Genomic DNA, 13,348 nt, shown 5'->3' on the forward strand with positions numbered 1-13,348 from the left:
ACATGAAACTTATATGAATAGATAGAAGAACATGTGCCCTTTCAGATGACACCTAGATTACAGGATTTGGATAAATGTAAGACATTGTATGCTCAAATATGCATTCTCTGTGCAAATACCGGAGCCGGAAGATTGCTAAGTCAGACTTGCGAAGAAATTGAAGCAATCAGACAAAAACTAGAACCTCCTTTTGTGGATATTTCCCCAACTATTGTAAATATATATGTGAAACTTATATGAATAGATTGAGGAACATGCGTCCTTTTAGATGACACCTAGATTACAAGATTGTGCAAATACTGGAGCCGGCAGACTGCTAAATCAGACTTGCGAAGAAATTGAAGCAATCAGACAAAAACTAGAGCGTCCTTTTGTGGATATTTCCCCAACTATTGTAAATATATATGTGAAACTTATATGAATAGATAGAGGAACATGTACCCTTTTAGATTACACCTAGATTACAGGATTTGGATACATTTCAGACATTGTATGCTCAAATATGCATTCTCTGTGCGAGTACCGGAGACGGTACACTATTAAGTCAGACTTGCGAAGAGATTGAAGCAATCAGACAAAAACTAGAACTTCCTTTTGTGGATATTTCCCTAACTCTTATAGAAAATGGATATGAAACTTATATGAATAGATAGAGGAACATGTACCCTTTTAGATGACACCTAGATTACAGGATTTGGATAAATTTAAGACATTTTATGCTCAAATATGTATTTTCTGTGCAAATACCGGAGCCGGCAGACTGCTTAGTCAGACTTGCGAAGAAATTGAAGCAATCAGACAAAAACTAGAGCGTCCTTTTGTGGATATTTCCCCAACTATTGTAAATATATATGTGAAACTTATATGAATAGATAGAGGAACATGTACCCTTTCAGATGACACCTAGATTACAGGATTTGGATACATTTCAGACATTGTATGCTCAAATATGCATTCTCTGTGCAAATACTGGAGCCGGCAGACTGCTAAATCAGACTTGCGAAGAAATTGAAGCAATCAGACAAAAACTAGAGCGTCCTTTTGTGGATATTTCCCCAACTATTGTAAATATATATGTGAAACGTATATGAATAGATAGAGGAACATGTACCCTTTTAGATTACACCTAGATTACAGGATTTGGATACATTTCAGACATTGTATGCTCAAATATGCATTCTCTGTGCAAATACTGGAGCCGGCAGACTGCTAAATCAGACTTGCGAAGAAATTGAAGCAATCAGACAAAAACTAGAGCGTCCTTTTGTGGATATTTCCCCAACTATTGTAAATATATATGTGAAACTTATATGAATAGATAGAGGAACATGTGCCCTTTCGGATGACATCTAGATTACAGGATTTGGATAAATTTCAGACATTTTATGCTCAAATATGCACTCTCTCTGCGAGTACCGGAGACGGTACACTGCTAAGTCAGACTTGCGCTAAAATTGAAGTAATCAGACAAAACCTCCGACGTCCTTTTGTACATACTTCCCTAACCATTGTAAATATATCTGTGAAACCTATATGAATATATAGAGGAACATGTGTCCTTTTAGATGAAACCTAGATTACAATATTTAAATAATTTTGAGACCTTTTAAGCTCAAATATGTATTCTCTGTTGGAGTTGAGGACCCGATATACCACAAAGTCAGAATTACGCTAATATATAAATCAGTCAGACAAGAACAGGCACTTCCTTTTGCAGATAATTCCCTAACCAGTGCAAGTATGGATATGAAGCTTATATGAATAGATAAAGGAACATTAGCCCTTTCAAATGAGACCTAGATTACAAGATTTACATAAATTTCAGACATTTTACGCTCAAATATGCATTCTCTGTGCGAGTACTGGAGACGGTACACTGCTTAGTCAGACTTGCGCTAAAATTGAAGCAATCAGACAAGAACTCGGACGTCCCTTTGTAAATAATTCCCTAACTATTGTAAATATGGATATGAAACTTACATGAACATATAGAGGAACATGTGCCCTTTCAGATGACATCTAGATTACAGGATTTGGATACATTTCAGACATTTTATGCTCAAATATGCACTCTCTGTGCAAATACTGGAGCCGGCAGACTGCTAAATCAGACTTGCGAAGAAATTGAAGCAATCAGACAAAAACTAGAGCGTCCTTTTGTGGATATTTCCCCAACTATTGTAAATATATATGTGAAACTTATATGAATAGATAGAGGAACATGTACCCTTTTAGATTACACCTAGATTACAGGATTTGGATACATTTCAGACATTGTATGCTCAAATATGCATTCTCTGTGCGAGTACCGGAGACGGTACACTATTAAGTCAGACTTGCGAAGAGATTGAAGCAATCAGACAAAAACTAGAACTTCCTTTTGTGGATATTTCCCTAACTCTTATAGAAAATGGATATGAAACTTATATGAATAGATAGAGGAACATTTACCCTTTTAGATGACACCTAGATTACAGGATTTGGATAAATTTAAGACATTTTATGCTCAAATATGTATTTTCTGTGCAAATACCGGAGCCGGCAGACTGCTTAGTCAGACTTGCGAAGAAATTGAAGCAATCAGACAAAAACTAGAACGTCCTTTTGTAAATATTTCCCTAACTATTGTAAATATGGACATGAAACTTATATAAATAGATAGAAGAACATGTGCCCTTTCAGATGACACCTAGATTACAGGATTTGGATAAATGTAAGACATTGTATGCTCAAATATGCATTCTCTGTGCAAATACCGGAGCCGGAAGATTGCTAAGTCAGACTTGCGAAGAAATTGAAGCAATCAGACAAAAACTAGAACCTCCTTTTGTGGATATTTCCCCAACTATTGTAAATATATATGTGAAACTTATATGAATAGATTGAGGAACATGCGTCCTTTTAGATGACACCTAGATTACAAGATTGTGCAAATACTGGAGCCGGCAGACTGCTAAATCAGACTTGCGAAGAAATTGAAGCAATCAGACAAAAACTAGAGCGTCCTTTTGTGGATATTTCCCCAACTATTGTAAATATATATGTGAAACTTATATGAATAGATAGAGGAACATGTACCCTTTTAGATTACACCTAGATTACAGGATTTGGATACATTTCAGACATTGTATGCTCAAATATGCATTCTCTGTGCGAGTACCGGAGACGGTACACTATTAAGTCAGACTTGCGAAGAGATTGAAGCAATCAGACAAAAACTAGAAGTTCCTTTTGTGGATATTTCCCTAACTCTTATAGAAAATGGATATGAAACTTATATGAATAGATAGAGGAACATGTACCCTTTTAGATGACACCTAGATTACAGGATTTGGATAAATTTAAGACATTTTATGCTCAAATATGTATTTTCTGTGCAAATACCGGAGCCGGCAGACTGCTTAGTCAGACTTGCGAAGAAATTGAAGCAATCAGATAAAAACTAGAGCGTCCTTTTGTGTATATTTCCCTAACTATTGTAAATATGGATATGAAACTTATATGAATAGATAGAGGAACATGTGGCCTTTCAGATGACACCTAGATTAAAGGATTTGGATAAATGTAATACATTTTACGCTCAAATATGCATTCTCTGTGCAAGTACCGGAGACGGTACGCTGCTAAGTCAGACTTGCGAAGAAATTGAAACAATGAGACAAAAACTAGAGCGTCCTTTTGTGTATATTTCCCTAACTATTGTAAATATGGATATGAAACTTATATGAATAGAACGAGGAACATGTGGCCTTTTAGTTGACACATAGATTACAAGATTTGAATAAATTTCAGACATTTTATGCTCAAATATGCATTCTCTGTGCAAATACTGGAGCCGGCAGACTGCTAAATCAGACTTGCGAAGAAATTGAAGCAATCAGACAAAAACTAGAGCGTCCTTTTGTGGATATTTCCCCAACTATTGTAAATATATATGTGAAACGTATATGAATAGATAGAGGAACATGTACCCTTTTAGATTACACCTAGATTACAGGATTTGGATACATTTCAGACATTGTATGCTCAAATATGCATTCTCTGTGCAAATACTGGAGCCGGCAGACTGCTAAATCAGACTTGCGAAGAAATTGAAGCAATCAGACAAAAACTAGAGCGTCCTTTTGTGGATATTTCCCCAACTATTGTAAATATATATGTGAAACTTATATGAATAGATAGAGGAACATGTGCCCTTTCGGATGACATCTAGATTACAGGATTTGGATAAATTTCAGACATTTTATGCTCAAATATGCACTCTCTCTGCGAGTACCGGAGACGGTACACTGCTAAGTCAGACTTGCGCTAAAATTGAAGTAATCAGACAAAACCTCCGACGTCCTTTTGTACATACTTCCCTAACCATTGTAAATATATCTGTGAAACTTATATGAATTGATAGAGGAACATGTGCCCTTTCAGATAACACCTATATTGCAAGATTTAGATAACTTGGAGGCCTTTTAAGCTCAAATATGCATTCTCTGTTGGAGTAGAGGACCCGGTATACCACAAAGTCAGAATTACGCTAAAATATGAAGCAGTCAGACAAGAACAGGCACATTCTTTTGCAGATAATTCCCTAATTAGTGCAAGTATGGATATGAAGCTTATATGAAAACTTAAAGGAACATGTGCCCTTTCAGATGACACCTAGATTACAAGATTTAGATTACTTTCCCACATTTTACGCTTTAATATGCACTCTCTGTGCAAGTACCGGAGACGGTAAACTTCTAAGTCAGACTTGCGCTGAAATTGAAGCAATCAAACATAAACTCGGACGTCCTTTTGTAGATATCTCCCTAAATATTGTAAATAGGGATAAAAAAACTTATATGGATTGATAGAGGAACATGTGCCCTTTCAGATAACACCTATATTACAGGATTTGGATACATTTCAGACATTTTATGCTCAAATATGCACTCTCTGTGCAAATACTGGAGCCGGCAGACTGCTAAATCAGACTTGCGAAGAAATTGAAGCAATCAGACAAAAACTAGAGCGTCCTTTTGTGGATATTTCCCCAACTATTGTAAATATATATGTGAAACTTATATGAATAGATAGAGGAACATGTACCCTTTTAGATGACACCTAGATTACAGGATTTGGATAAATTTAAGACATTTTATGCTCAAATATGTATTTTCTGTGCAAATACCGGAGACGGCACACTGCTAAGTCAAACTTGCGAAGAAATTGAAGCAATCAGACAAAAACGCAGACGTCCTTTTGTAGATATTTCCCTAACTATTGTAAATATAGATATGAAACTTATATGAATAAATAGAGGAACATGCACCCTTTCAGATGACACCCCGATTACAGGGTTTGGATAAATTTCAGACATTTTATGCTCAAATATGCATTCGCTGTGCGAGTATGGGAGCCGGTAGACTGTTCAGTCAGACTTGCGAAGAAATTGAAGCAATCAGACAAAAACTAGAACGTCCTTTTGTAGAAATTTCCCTAAATATTGCATATTTTATATGAAACTTATATGAATTGATAGAGGAACATGTGCCCTTTCAGATAACACCTATATTGCAAGATTTAGATAACTTGGAGGCCTTTTAAGCTCAAATATGCATTCTGTGTGCGAGTACCGGAGACGGTACACTGCTAAGTCAGACTTGCGAAGAAATTCAAGCAATCAGAAAAAAAAAAACAAAGAGCGTCCTTTTGAAGATATTTCCTTTACTATTGTAAATATATATGTGAAACTTATATGAAAATATAGAGGAACATGTACACTTGCATATGACACCTAGATTACAAGATTTAAATAAATTTCAGACATTTTATGCTCAAATATGCATTCTCTGTGCGAGTACCGGAGACGGTACACTATTAAGTCAGACTTGCGAAGAGATTGAAGCAATCAGACAAAAACTAGAACTTCCTTTTGTGGATATTTCCCTAACTCTTATAGAAAATGGATATGAAACTTATATGAATAGATAGAGGAATATGTACCCCTTTAGATGACACCTAGATTACAGGATTTGGGTAAATTTTACACATTTTATGCTCAAATATGCATTCTCTCTGCGAGTACCGGAGACGGTACACTGCTAAGTCAGACTTGCGCTAAAATTGAAGCAATCAGACAAAACCTCCGACGTCCTTTTGTACATACTTCCCTAACCATTGTAAATATATCTGTGAAACTTATATGAATATATAGAGGAACATGTGTCCTTTTAGATGACACCTAGATTACAATATTTAAATACTTTTGAGACCTTTTAAGCTCAAATATGTATTCTCTGTTGGAGTTGAGGACCCGGTATACCACAAAGTCAGAATTACGCTAAAATGTAAAGCAGTCAGACAAGAACACGAACTTCCTTTTCCAGATATTTCCCTAACTAGTGCAAGTATGGATAGGAAGCTTATATGAATACATAGAGGAACATGTGCCCTTTCAGATGACACTTAGATTACAAGATTCAGATCAATTTCAGACATTTTATGCTCAAATATGCATTCTCTGTGCGAGTACCGGAGACGGTAAACTGCTAAGTCAGACTTGCGCTAAAATTGAAGCAATCAGACAAAAACTCGGACGTCCTTTTGTAGATATTTCCCTAACTATTGTAAATATGGATATGAAACTTATATGAATAAAAAGAGGAACGTGAGCCCTTTCAGATGACACCTAGATTACAAGATTTAGATGAATTTCAGACATTTTATGCTCAAATATGCATTCTCTGTGCGAGTACCGGAGACGGTACACTGCTAAGTGGGACTTCCGAAGAAATTGAAGCAATCAGACAAAAACTAGAACGTCCTATTGTGGATATTTCCCTAACTATTGTAAATATGGACATGAAACTTATATGAATAGATAGAGAAACACGTGCCCTTTCTGATGACACCTAGATGACAAGATTTAGGTAAATTTGAGATACTTTATGCTCAAATATGCATTCTTTGTGCTAGTAGCGGAGACTGTAAATTGCCAAGTCAGACTTTCCCCAAAATTGAAGCAATCAGACAAAAACTAGAGCGTCCTTTTGTATATATTTCCCTAACTATTGTAAATATGGATATGAAACTTATATGAATAGAACGAGGAACATGTGGCCTTTTAGTTGACACATAGATTACAAGATTTGAATAAATTTCAGACATTTTATGCTCAAATATGCATTCTCTGTGCGAGTACCGAAGATAGTACCCTGCTAAGTCAGACTTGCACTAAAATTGAAGCAATCAGACAAAAACCAGAACGTCCTTTTAGGGATATTTCCCTAACTATTGTAAATATGGATATGAAACTTACATGAAAAGATAGAATAACATGTGCCCTTTCTGATGACACCTAGATTGCAAGATTTGGATACATTTCAGACATTGTATGCTCCAATATGCATTCTCTGTCCAAATACTGGAGCCGGCAGACTGCTAAATCAGACTTGCGAAGAAATTGAAGCAATCAGACAAAAACTAGAGCGTCCTTTTGTGGATATTTCCCCAACTATTGTAAATATATATGTGAAACTTATATGAATAGATAGAGGAACATGTACCCTTTTAGATTACACCTAGATTACAGGATTTGGATACATTTCAGACATTATATGCTCAAATATGCATTCTCTGTGCGAGTACCGGAGACGGTACACTATTAAGTCAGACTTGCGAAGAGATTGAAGCAATCAGACAAAAACTAGAACTTCGTTTTGTGGATATTTCCCTAACTCTTATAGAAAATGGATATGAAACTTATATGAATAGATAGAGGAACATGTACCCTTTTAGATGACACCTAGATTACAGGATTTGGATAAATTTAAGACATTTTATGCTCAAATATGTATTTTCTGTGCAAATACCGGAGCCGGCAGACTGCTTAGTCAGACTTGCGAAGAAATTGAAGCAATCAGACAAAAACTAGAACGTCCTTTTGTAAATATTTCCCTAACTATTGTAAATATGGACAAGAAACTTATATGAATAGATAGAGGAACATGTACCCTTTTAGATGACACCTAGATTACAGGATTTGGATAAATTTAAGACATTTTATGCTCAAATATGCATTCTCTGTGCAAATACCGGAGCCGGCAGACTGCTTAGTCAGACTTGCGAAGAAATTGAAGCAATCAGACAAAAACTAGAGCGTCCTTTTGTGGATATTTCCCCAACTATTGTAAATATATATGTGAAACTTATATGAATAGATAGAGGAACATGTACCCTTTTAGATTACACCTAGATTACAGGATTTGGATACATTTCAGACATTGTATGCTCAAATATGCATTCTCTGTGCAAATACTGGAGCCGGCAGACTGCTAAATCAGACTTGCGAAGAAATTGAAGCAATCAGACAAAAACTAGAGCGTCCTTTTGTAGATATATCCCTAATTGTTGTAAATATATATGTGAAACTTATATGAATATATAGAGGAACATGTACCCTTTCAGATGACACCTAGATTACAGGATTTGGATAAATTTCAGACATTTTATGCTCAAATATGCATTCTCTGTGCGAGTACCGGAGACGGTACACTGCTAAGTCAGACTTGCGCTAAAATTGAAGCAATCAGACAAAACCTCCGACGTCCTTTTGTACATACTTCCCTAACCATTGTAAATATATCTGTGAAACCTATATGAATATATAGAGGAACATGTGTCCTTTTAGATGAAACCTAGATTACAATATTTAAATAATTTTGAGACCTTTTAAGCTCAAATATGTATTCTCTGTTGGAGTTGAGGACCCGATATACCACAAAGTCAGAATTACGCTAATATATAAATCAGTCAGACAAGAACAGGCACTTCCTTTTGCAGATAATTCCCTAACCAGTGCAAGTATGGATATGAAGCTTATATGAATAGATAAAGGAACATTAGCCCTTTCAAATGAGACCTAGATTACAAGATTTACATAAATTTCAGACATTTTACGCTCAAATATGCATTCTCTGTGCGAGTACTGGAGACGGTACACTGCTAAGTCAGACTTGCGCTAAAATTGAAGCAATCAGACAAAACCTCCGACGTCCTTTTGTACATACTTCCCTAACCATTGTAAATATATCTGTGAAACTTATATGAATATATAGAGGAACATGTGTCCTTTTAGATGACACCTAGATTACAATATTTAAATACTTTTGAGACCTTTTAAGCTCAAATATGTATTCTCTGTTGGAGTTGAGGACCCGATATACCACAAAGTCAGAATTACGCTAAAATGTAAAGCAGTCATACAAGAACACGAACTTCCTTTTCCAGATATTTCCCTAACTAGTGCAAGTATGGATAGGAAGCTTATATGAATAGATAGAGAAACATATGCAATTTCAGATGACACCTAGATTCCAAGATTTAGATAATTTTGAGACCTTTTATGCTCAAATATGCATTCTCTGTGCAACTACCGGAGACGGTAAACTGGCAAGTCAGACTTGCGCTAAAATTGAAGCAATCAGACAAAAACTCGGACGTCCTTTTGCAGATATTTCCCTAACTATTGTAAATATGGATATGAACTTATATGAATAGATAGAGGAACATGTGCCCTTTCAGATGACACCTAGATTACAAGATTTAGATAAATTTCAGACATTTTATGCTCCAATATGCATTCTCTATGCAAGTACCAGAGACGGTACACTGCTGAGTGGGACTTCCGAAGAAATTGAAGCAATCAGACAAAAACTAGAACGTCCTATTGTGGATATTTCCCTAACTATTGTAAATATGGACATGAAACTTATATGAATAGATAGAGAAACACGTGCCCTTTCTGATGACACCTAGATGACAAGATTTAGGTAAATTTGAGATACTTTATGCTCAAATATGCATTCTTTGTGCTAGTAGCGGAGACTGTAAATTGCCAAGTCAGACTTTCCCCAAAATTGAAGCAATAAGCCAAAAACTCGGACGTCCTTTTGTGAATATTTCCCTAACTATTGCAAATATGGATATGAAACTTATATGAATAGATAGAGGAACATGTGCCCTTTTAGATGACACCTAGATTACAGGATTTGGATAAATTTCAGACATTTTATGCTAGAATATGCATTCTCTGTGCGAGTACCGGAGACGGTACACTGTTAAGGCAAACTTGGGAAGAAATTGAAGCAATCAGACAAAAACTCGGACGTCCTTTTGTAGATATTTCCCTAACTATTGTAAATATGGATATGAAACTTATATGAATAGATACAGGAACATGTGAGCTTTCAGATGACACATAGATTACAAGAATTAAATAATTGTTAGGTCTTTCATGCTCAAATATACATTATGAAGCATTTTCTTTGTGAGTACAGGACGCGGTATACCGCTTTATAATGAATTACGCTAAAATATAAAGCAGTCAAACAAGAACTCGAACTTCCTTTTGCAGATATTTTCCTAACTACTGCAAATACGGATATAGAACTTATATGAATAGATAGAGGAACATGTGGCCTGTCAGATGACAAGGAGATTGCAACATTTAGATAATTTTGAGACCCTTTATGTACAAAGAAATTGATGTCTTGAAAAATTTACATTCCTGAGGTTCAATTATGTTGGGATTCATAGGGGAAAACATCGGAATGCAGCAAATGAGACGATGAAATATGTACGATTTTCTTTTAAAGATAAAGGTTGGGCTACACAAAGACTCTATATTTATCGTACTCAATGGCCATATTTCTAAATACCTGCACAATTTAAGTCTTGGACTATTGAGGAATTGATTTCTTGAAGAATTTAGATATTGGGAGCTTCACGTATTTTGGAATTCATATAGGAAAACATCAGAGTGCGGCAAATGACACAAAGAAAAATCTGCACAATTATAATAAGTTGAGGGTAGGACTAAAAAAGACTCTATATCAGTCTAACTAAATTTTCTTTTTAAAGCTTTTCTTTTTAAAGATAAAGGTAGGGCAACAAAAAGACTCCATATCTCAATAGCAAAATTTCTAAATACCTGCAAAATTTGAGTCTTTGAGATAGGTGAACGAATTCAGAATTAAAGAGTCATATAGCAAAATGACAAAATGCCAAAATAACTAAATCACCGAATTCCTAAATAACTGCACGATTTGAAACTAAGACTACTTACGATTTCAGATCTTGAAATAGTTAGATGTTAGGAGCTTTAAGTATGTGCAATTGAGAAAAAGATTTTATTGCAGCAAATGCGATGAGTGGAATATGTACGAAGTTGAGTATTTAAGGGAATAGCAGCAAAATGAATAAATACCAAATTCCTAAATAACTGCACAATGAAACAAATTGAACGAAAAAAAATGAACAAAAAGAACAAGCAACGGAACGAGAGCTCTTGCCTTCTTTCGCCACTATATCCTAACTTCTTTTCATTTTCCTGAAACTTTAAATACGTCAACGAATGGTGGAACATGTGCCCTTTCTGTTGCTGTCAACATCACTATATTTGGACAATAATTTTTAGACCTTTTACTGAAACACATGGAGCCATTAATGCGCGAGAAGATGAACGGTGTAGCGAGGACGAAGGGAGATAGAATTTTGCAAAATTACAAAGCAGTGGGACAACAACTCTTGCCTACCTTTGCTAATATTTCCCTATTTGGAACGGCGGGATGATGAAAATTCCTTCAATATAAAGTGGAACTTACTCTCTGTCACAAAGTGCTAGAATTGTCAGATTTGGAGGATTATCAGACTCTTATGCTCAAATATCTGGAGCCATCTTTGCCTGGAAAGGGAACCGTTAAAATGCAGACAAAGAGAGAATCGAAAAAATTACAAGCAGTGGGACAAGAAGGTTTGCCTTTTTTCGCCAACATTTTACTAACATGGACATGAAACGTGATTTTTACACGGTTGTTGGATCGCCAGATTTAGACAATCTGTAGATGTTTTATGGTCGAACATATGGAGCTGTATTTGCGCGGGATGGGGAACGGTAATGTGAGGACGAATGTAAAAATTCACAAAAACAGCAAGCAGTCCGAGAGGAACTTGCCTTGAAGTCTTTCTCCCATATTTCCCTTAACACACCAAAGATAGATATAAAACATATCAATTATTAGATCATGCGCCCTTTCTGGTTGTGGTAAGATTGCTGGATTTGGACAATCTTCACACCTGTTATGTTCGAATATATACATAGAACCATCTTTGTGCGGGAAGAGGACTGCTAAAGTGTGGACAAAGGGGAAAAGTCACAAATCTGGCAAGCAGTTACTGATCTCTTGCCTTCTTTTTTCATGTATTTCCCCAATAACTAGAAATATTAAACCTATGTCATCTGATGAAGGAAAGTGTGCCCTTTCATATGTCGCTGAGACTGTTAGATTTGAAGCATTTTAGACCTGTAATGCCCGGGTATAGGGAGCCATCTTTACTGGGGAAGAGGACCGGGAAATTGAACAAAAGTAGCAAGCATCAGGACCTTTATGCTCAAATATTGAGCCATGTGCGCAGGAAGAGGATCAGACGAGTGTGCACAAAGGGAGAATTGCACAGAAATAACAAGCAGTGAGACATGAACTCTTGCCTTCTTCGATGGGTATTTCCCCAACAATAACAAATTTGGATCTGAAACTTCGACTAATGGATAGAGGAATACATGTATGTATTATTTCAGATGCTGCCATGAATGACACATTTGGACAAATTTGTTGTGCTCGAATATAATGGAGCCATTCTCTGCTCAGGAAGAGGCAATAGTCCGGCCAGTGGACGAAAGGGGGGGATGCCCCAGCCACACAGAATTTTGTTCACTAAAAACACTTCACAAGTGTGTGGGAAAGAGAGTTATGGGTGTATCAGCACCGATACCCTAAGAAAACAACACCACGACATGAAAACAAGGATGTCACGACCGTCACGCTTCTGAAAGTTCTTCCCCAAAATCATGCTGAATAAGCCCGAAACTGTATTCAGTTTTGACCCCCCCCCCAACGCCAAAGCTGGATATGCTGCTGGGAAGAGGACCAGTAAAGTGCGGACAAAGGACAAATCGCAAAAACACAGGAAACACTAGCTCTGACAAGAACTCTTGCCTTGTTCAGCATATATGAATAGAAACTTACGTCAATGGATAGAGGAACATGTGCCCTTTGATTGTCATCACGTTTATCACATTTCAACCATTTTGAAACATTTTATCATGTTTAGGGTAAAATATGGGGATCACACTGTGCGCTGAAGTGTCTCGGTAAGGTGTGAACAAAGAAGAGTGGGACTAATCTAGTCTTCTTTCGCAGGTATTTCCAAGGCTTCAGCTTAAATATTGACAGGAAAATTATATCAACGGACAGAGAAATATTTACTGTCTCCGAAGATATCAAGATCAGCCTTTTTGACCGTTTCA

This window comes from Acanthaster planci, linkage group LG21 (genome assembly GCF_054643075.1).
Source record: "Acanthaster planci isolate LZ-2023a linkage group LG21, COTS_SCS, whole genome shotgun sequence".
Lineage (NCBI taxonomy): Eukaryota > Metazoa > Echinodermata > Asteroidea > Valvatida > Acanthasteridae > Acanthaster > Acanthaster planci.